This window comes from Rhincodon typus, chromosome 34, assembly GCF_021869965.1.
Source record: "Rhincodon typus isolate 14 chromosome 34, sRhiTyp1.1, whole genome shotgun sequence".
NCBI classification, from domain to species: Eukaryota; Metazoa; Chordata; class Chondrichthyes; order Orectolobiformes; family Rhincodontidae; genus Rhincodon; species Rhincodon typus.
This window is the reverse complement of record NC_063365.1, coordinates 61,373-68,638: the sequence shown is the minus strand read 5'-3', so window position 1 is coordinate 68,638 and position 7,266 is coordinate 61,373.

The following is a 7,266-nucleotide window of genomic DNA, read 5'->3' as shown; positions in this document are numbered from 1 at the left end:
ACCAGCTTACATTCACAGAACCTAAAACCCAGTGTTCACCATTAGTCCTGATCAGACAACACTTTTAATGAATTCTAATCCATTCATGGGCATCGTTGGCTGGGCCAGCATTTATTGTTTATCTCTAGTAGCTGTCGAGAATATGTTTTGCTTTGCCAGGTGCTGTGTAAGGAGCTTTTGTGAATTTCTGCACTGCAGCTAGTTGATGTTGCACATTGCTGCTATTGAGAGTCAGTGCTGAAAATAACTTGGATGTTTCTGGCTGTGGTGGCAATCAAGTGGACTCTTTATCCCAGATAGTGTCAAGCTTCTTGAATATTGTTGGTGCTGCCCTCATCCAGGCATGTGGGGTATATTCCATCACACTCTGATTGGCGTCTTGTAAATGGTGGACAGTTTATGGGAATTCAGGAGGTGAGTTACTCACTGCAGGATTCCTAGCCTCTGACTTGATCTGTCATCTCTGTTTTTATATGGCTAGTCCAGTTCAGTTTCTGGTCAATGATAACCCTAAGATGTTGACAGTTGAGGATTCAGCGATGGTAACCCCATTGAAAATCAAAAGATTCTCTATTGTTAGAGATAACAATAGTCTGGTATTTATGTGGCATAAATGTTCTTTGCAACTTCTGATCCCAGTCCTAGATATTTTCCAGGTCTTACTGCACTTGGACATGTACTGCTTCAGTATCTGAGTAGTTGCACATGCTGCTGAACATTGTGCAAACATTGGCTAACATCAGGTCAAGGGAAGTAATTTGATAAAACTCCTGAAGATGTTTGGGCCTAGGACATTCCCCTGAAGAACTCTTGCACAGATGTCCTGTAGTTTTGATTACTGACTGCCAGCAATCACAGCCTTCTTCCTTTGTGCCCGGTACAACTCCAACCAGCAGAGAGTTTTCCTCAATTCCAATGACTCCAAATTTGCTCAGGCTCCTTGATATCACACTTACTCAAATGCAGCCTTGATATTTGGCATAGTCACACTCACACCTCCTCTGGAATCAGCACTTTATCTCCATGTTTGGACCAAGGCCGCAATGAAGTCAGGAACTGAATGGCCTTGGCGGAACCCAGCACTCAGCAGGTTATTGCTGAACGGATGCTGTTTGATAGCTGAAGGCATTTCCCTTCACATTTTCATGATCGAGAGTAGACTGATGGGGTGGTAATGGGCCGGGTTGGATTTGTGCACAAGACATAAGAGGGCAAATTTCCACACTCGCAGGTAGTTGCCAGTGTTGAAGCTAAACACGATCTGCTTGGCTAGGGGTGCAGCATGGTCTGGAGCATATGTGTCATCTGTCGCAATTACTGCAATGTTGTCAAGACCCCAGCCTTTGCCTGCTAGGGGAGGCTAAGATGTATCAACCCATCAGCATTTCCGTCTGAAGAGTTTTGTGAACGGATTCAGCGTTATCTTTGCACTGATGTGTTGGCCTCCCCCATTATTGATTATTGGAGATTTATGTATAGCCATGGTTGCAAAGGGCCAAATACCACTCCCTCATCAGAGAGGGGCAACTGGTGCTGATTTTTCTCTGGGGGCCACACAGCTCAGACAAGGGTGAGAAGGAGAGTTCTTCACGATAACATCAGCTAGTGTGGCCAATGCAGTATGGTGTGCCTCTACATTGCCAACCAGCTATCCATCACTGAGGGAAGTACTTACTGAATGAGCATTATCAAATGAAGGATATCTTTCGAACACCATGTGATTGAGAGATTTTTTTTTTCCCCCCTTTATTCATTAATGAATGGGATGAAGATGTTGCTGGCTAGGCATCATTTATTGTTCATCCCTAGTCGCCTCGAGGGCAGTTCAGAGTCAGCCTCATTGCTGTGGGTCTGGAGTCACACTTAGGCCAGACCAGATAAGGATGGCAGTTTCCTTCCCTAAAGGGCATTAGTGAACCAGGTGGGTTTTTCCTGACAATTGGATTCATGGTCATCATTAGATTCTCAATTCCAGATATTTTATTGAATCCAAATTCCACCATTTGCCATGGGGGGATTCGAACCCGGTTCCCCAGAACATTATCTGGGTCTCTGGATTAACAGTCCAGCGATAATACCACTTGGCCATTGCCTCCCCTTATGAGAAGATAGTTTGAGTGAAATGTTTGTGGAATGTGAGACAACAAGGTGTAGAGCTGGATGAACACAGCAGGCCAAGCAGCATCAGAGGAGCAGGAAAGCTGACGTTTCGGGTCTAGATCCTTCTTCAGAAAATCTTGCTTGTGGAATAAAGCTTTTCATTTCATTAATTAATGTGATCAGAATTGTCCAGATTTTAGGACTAAATTTTAGAAGTAAGAAGGGCAGCTTGGTGGCTCAGTGGTTAGCACTGCTGCCTCACAGCACCAGGGACCTGGGTTCAAATCCAGCCTCGGGCAACTGTCTGTATGGAGTTTGCACATTCTCCCCGTGTCTGCGTGGGTTTCCTCTGGGTGCTCTGGTTTCCTCCCACAGTCCAAAGATGTGCAGGGTAGGTGGATTGGCCATACTAAATTGCCCATAGTGCCCAGGGATGTTTAGGTTAGGTGATGAGACATGGGGAATGGGTCTGGGTGGGATGCTCTTCAGAGGGGCAGTGTGGACTTGTTGGGCTGAATGACCTATTTCCACACTGTAGGGATTCTATGATAATTACCTAAGCACTTAATGTGTGTTATAATAATCTGTTCACATTTGAAAGAAACACTAATTTGAAGAGTGCTGCAACCTCAAAATTCCCAGGCAATCCTCCATGGCATAAATTAAAGGGCTAGGAAACATAAGACATCAGTGTTTGATGCAGAAAGATTGATTGCAGCATGAAGGCACAAGTCACTTCACAGAGAAAATGTTTGAAATGTTCGGAATTATCAATTAATTATTCCATGTGATTTTTGCCATTGTTAGCATTCCTATTGCGGCTTCATATATCTGGGTGAGAGTTGCTCTCTGCACTTTGTGATGGAAGATGTTACATTTTGGTCTAGTGGTTACCATTATACAGACAGTCAAAAATCAATGTTTTTTATGTCCAAGATGTTTTGAATATTCTTCGTGGTTTATTGCTGACTCGTGAGAGCACTTGTCATGCGGTGATAATGTCCCTAACTCTGAACCACAAGGACTGTATTCAAGTGCTACCTGCACTGGAGGTATGTCTGAACAGGTTGATGAATTTAACTGTACTCTTGTGAATTGACATCAGTGACATCAGTGCTCTCATAGTATACACCTCTTCAGGAGTGAATGTCTTTTTCCCAAATCTGACAAGAGCAGAACCCTGAGATGGGATCTGTGTCAGATTCAAGACCCATGGAGAGACCTGGTCCCGAATAAGAACTGAGTCTGATCATGTCAACACAGGGAACACGAGAAACTCAGCAGATCTGGCAACATCTGGGGAGAAAGAAACAGAGTTAATGTTTTGAGTCCAGTGTATCTCTTCTTCAGAACTGCTTCTAGGAGCTAGGAGCTAGGATCTAGGGCAGGAGTATTAATCCTGAGGGAAATGTGGCACTGGGCAAACCCAAAATGAGGGGGATTCCGGTACTAGTCAGTGGACCCGACCAAGAAAGGGTCTCATTCTGTTTCTGATGTGAGTTTGATCTACAGATCTCGCCCAATCCTGCACAATGTCCAAATCTCTTCACGGTCAAATCCTGTCATGGGACTGATCTTGCACCAGTTCCAATCCCAGGAAACTGGAGTGAAGCTGGAGTTGATTCAATCTCAATGCTGCAAGGTTCAAACAACCCTGTGGGGAGCCTGAAAATAGGGAGACTCCCCAGTCTTGGCCATTTAAATGCTATCCTGGAATGTGTCAATTATAGAATGTGTTTGGTGGTACCTGTGTACCCAAAAAAATCATGAAATCAAACCCAAGGGCTTTTATTTGTTCTTTAAAAAACTGTCCTTACTGTTTGTCATGTGCAGCGATTTATTCAATCTTTAATTTATACATTCTGTTCTTTTATTTCTCGTGCAGTTAAGTTACTTGGAATTGTGATCCTGAGGAAAGTGCGGTCTCTCAACCTGCACCAGTCATTAGCTGGTGGCCATGGCGATAGCAAATCTATTTGTTGTAATCACTGAGGTTATTATGTGGAAGAACAAATATTATTATTTCCTTGTGTCTTTCCTGGACCTCACCCATGTGTAGTGTGTAGTGTTCACAGTGTTCTGATTTGTTCAGACACAAACTGTTCTGTCTGTACACAGTCAACTTCTCCCATGATCGATTCATTGCCATGTTTCCGGAACATGAAAATGAAGTATTGCACAAAAAAAATGCAGCCAGCATTCTCTCAATAACCTGCATTTTGCTCCGCTTTAAAAACGTCCCCTTTTACTTAATATATGAACCAAAAGAGGTCATTGCCAATGTAGCCTGGTTCTGTTATCCAAAGTCAAATTATTTTATTGAGCCTGGATGGGTGAGATTTAATTGGTTTGATAGGGTTTTAACTTCATTGTTTCCATTTGCTTTCATTTTGTTGCTCAACGCTCTGACAGTGAGATACATTTTAGTTGTCAATGGGTTCCGTCAGGGACTGAATGTTCGGAGCAAAGGAGAGAATTACAGTGACCCAGAGGTGGGGAGCAGAAGAAAGTCTGTGATGTTACTTTTCACCATTTCTGGCACCTTCATAATTCTGTGGTCAGTGCATGTTATAGAATTCTTTTATTGTAACATTCAAGGAACAAACCTGGGACATTACAACAATGCAGAACGTGTATTTGCAATGGCTGGCCTTTCACTGGTGAATTTAAATTGCTGCACAAACACACTTGTTTATGTGGCAACTCAAGCCAAGTTCAGAGAGCAAGTCAAGGTGTTGATGAAGTATCCTGTCACATTAATTATCCAATTAATGAATAAACAAAAGAACTGAGTGTAGTCTGGAAACATGGCCCAGTATTTACGTGTCATGAATGAAAAGAAAACACCAAAGCTATTGTGAATAGCTAGAACCCATGCATTGATCCTATTGGTACCCGACTAAGCATTACCTTCCACTTCAAAAAATACACATTCTGCATTCTGTTTGCTAATTAATTCTCAATCCATATCAATATGTTATACCTATCCCATTTGCTTTGATTTGCAAACTAACCTTTTAAATGGGACTTTATCAAAAGGTTTCCAAAAATCCAAATGCACCACAGCTACTCAATCTTCCTTATCTGTTCTCTGAGTTTATCTTCAAAGAATTTCAGTATGTTTGTAAAACACAATTTCCCTTTCATCAATCCTTGATTTAGTGAAATCCCATTTCTACATCCTTTAATATGAACTCCTACATTTTCCCTATGATATTAGACCAAATTGTCTGCAAATCATGGTTTTCTCCGTCCCTCCATTTCCCCATGTTAGAGAGACACTGTGACCCTCAAATCTGTTGAGGTGCACCACTGTTCAGAATCTACAGAATTTGGGAAGGTGACAACCAACACATCACGAACTCCAAATGCCCTTCTCCAACACTCACCCCCACCCACCCCGACACACACACACACACACATTCAGCAACCTGGAGTTTCCATTAATGACCCCGCTAATGGATTAGTTTTCATTAATTTTTTCAGCACTGTGCTAAATTATTACTCGTTGCCTTCAGTTCTCACCTCCCAATAGATATTGACATCCCTAGCTTCTCTGGCAATTATTTGCATCTTCTTCTGTAAAGATAAAGGTAAAAATGTTGTTTATAAATTGTTTAATTGCTCTGACATTTTCTTAAACCTGATGACCAACTTCTGGACTGGAATGAGCACTCATCTGTCTTCACTAATCATTTTATGTTTACATGCCGGTAGATGCTTTTACATTCTGCATTTATGTTCCCAGCAAGTTTGACCATAGGAAGCACAGAAGGGGTGGCAAGACCGGAGGGGGAATGGCGTTTTTGATTAGGGAAGGGTCACCAGACCCGAAATGTTAATTCTGATTTTTTTCCTTCACAGATGCTGCCAGACCTGTTGAGCTTTTCCAACAACTTCTGTTTTTGTTCCCCTTTGCTAGACTCCATCCGTATCTGTCACACATGAGCACACTCCTTCACCATCAATAACAATCTACCTGAGCCATAAGCACACTGAATGGCAAAGCAATCTTGAAGGGCTGAATGGTTTACTTCTTCTCTTACATCTCGTGGCCCTATGGCTGAATTTCCTTCAGTTCTTCCCTCTCACTCTACTTCCCTTCTTTTCTGATATGTTATTCATATAGTCCTTTGTGAAGACAGAAGCAAATTATGAAGTTAGGTAGCCAGCCATATCTTTGTTCCCCAAAATAAATTCCTTCGTTTCTGTAAGGGACTTGTGTTAGTTTTCACCAATCTTTTTCTCTTTACATAATGACAGACACTTTTACAGCCAGTTATCATGTGCCCAGTGAGGTTACTCTCACTCTATTTTCTCTTTTAATCACACTCATACTCACACACTCCTTCACTATTAACTGCTTGACTCTATTTCTATCAGTATTCACTCCTTCATCATTGCTGATGGCCCTCCGCTAAACCTTATCTCTCACATGCAATCACACTCCTTCACAATTTACAATCCCCTTTGCTAGGGAAAACATCATAGCAGTACTTAAGATATTCCTGAGGGATCATCCAGTGAAGTTTTATGAGCAGAACTGAGAAAACTGAAGGGTGTGATCATGTTAATGGGATTATACCATAGACCATCCCCAATATTTAGCAGGGAATTGAGGAGAAAATATTTGGGGAGGTCTCTTAGGTTTTGGAGCAGATCTGCAGCTTGGGTTGTAGGTGTTGAGGTTGGTTGGCTCGCCGAGCTGGTTTGTTGTTCCGCAGACGTTTCGTTACCGTGCTTGGTAACATCCTCAGTGCAGCCTCTGATGAAGCGTCGGTGTATTTTCCCGCCTGGTTTTTAAACTCTGGGGTCCGTTGCAATGGATTGCCTCACTTCCGGGGTTCCTCTGTAGTGGATTGTATATGGGGTCGAGTTCAACGTGTTTATTAATAGCATGCTTCGTGGAATGCCATGCTTCCAGGAATTCTCGTGCTTGTCTCTGCCTAGCCTGTCCCAGGATCTTGGTGTTGTCCCAGTCAAAGTCGTGGCTACTACATATACAATCCACTACGGAGGAAACCCGGAAGTGAGGCAATCCATCGCAACGGACCCCAGAGTTTAAAAACCAGGCGGGAAAACACACCGACGCTTCATCAGAGGCTGCACTGAGGATGTTACCAACCACGGTAACGAAACGTCTGCGGAACAACAAACCAGCTTGGC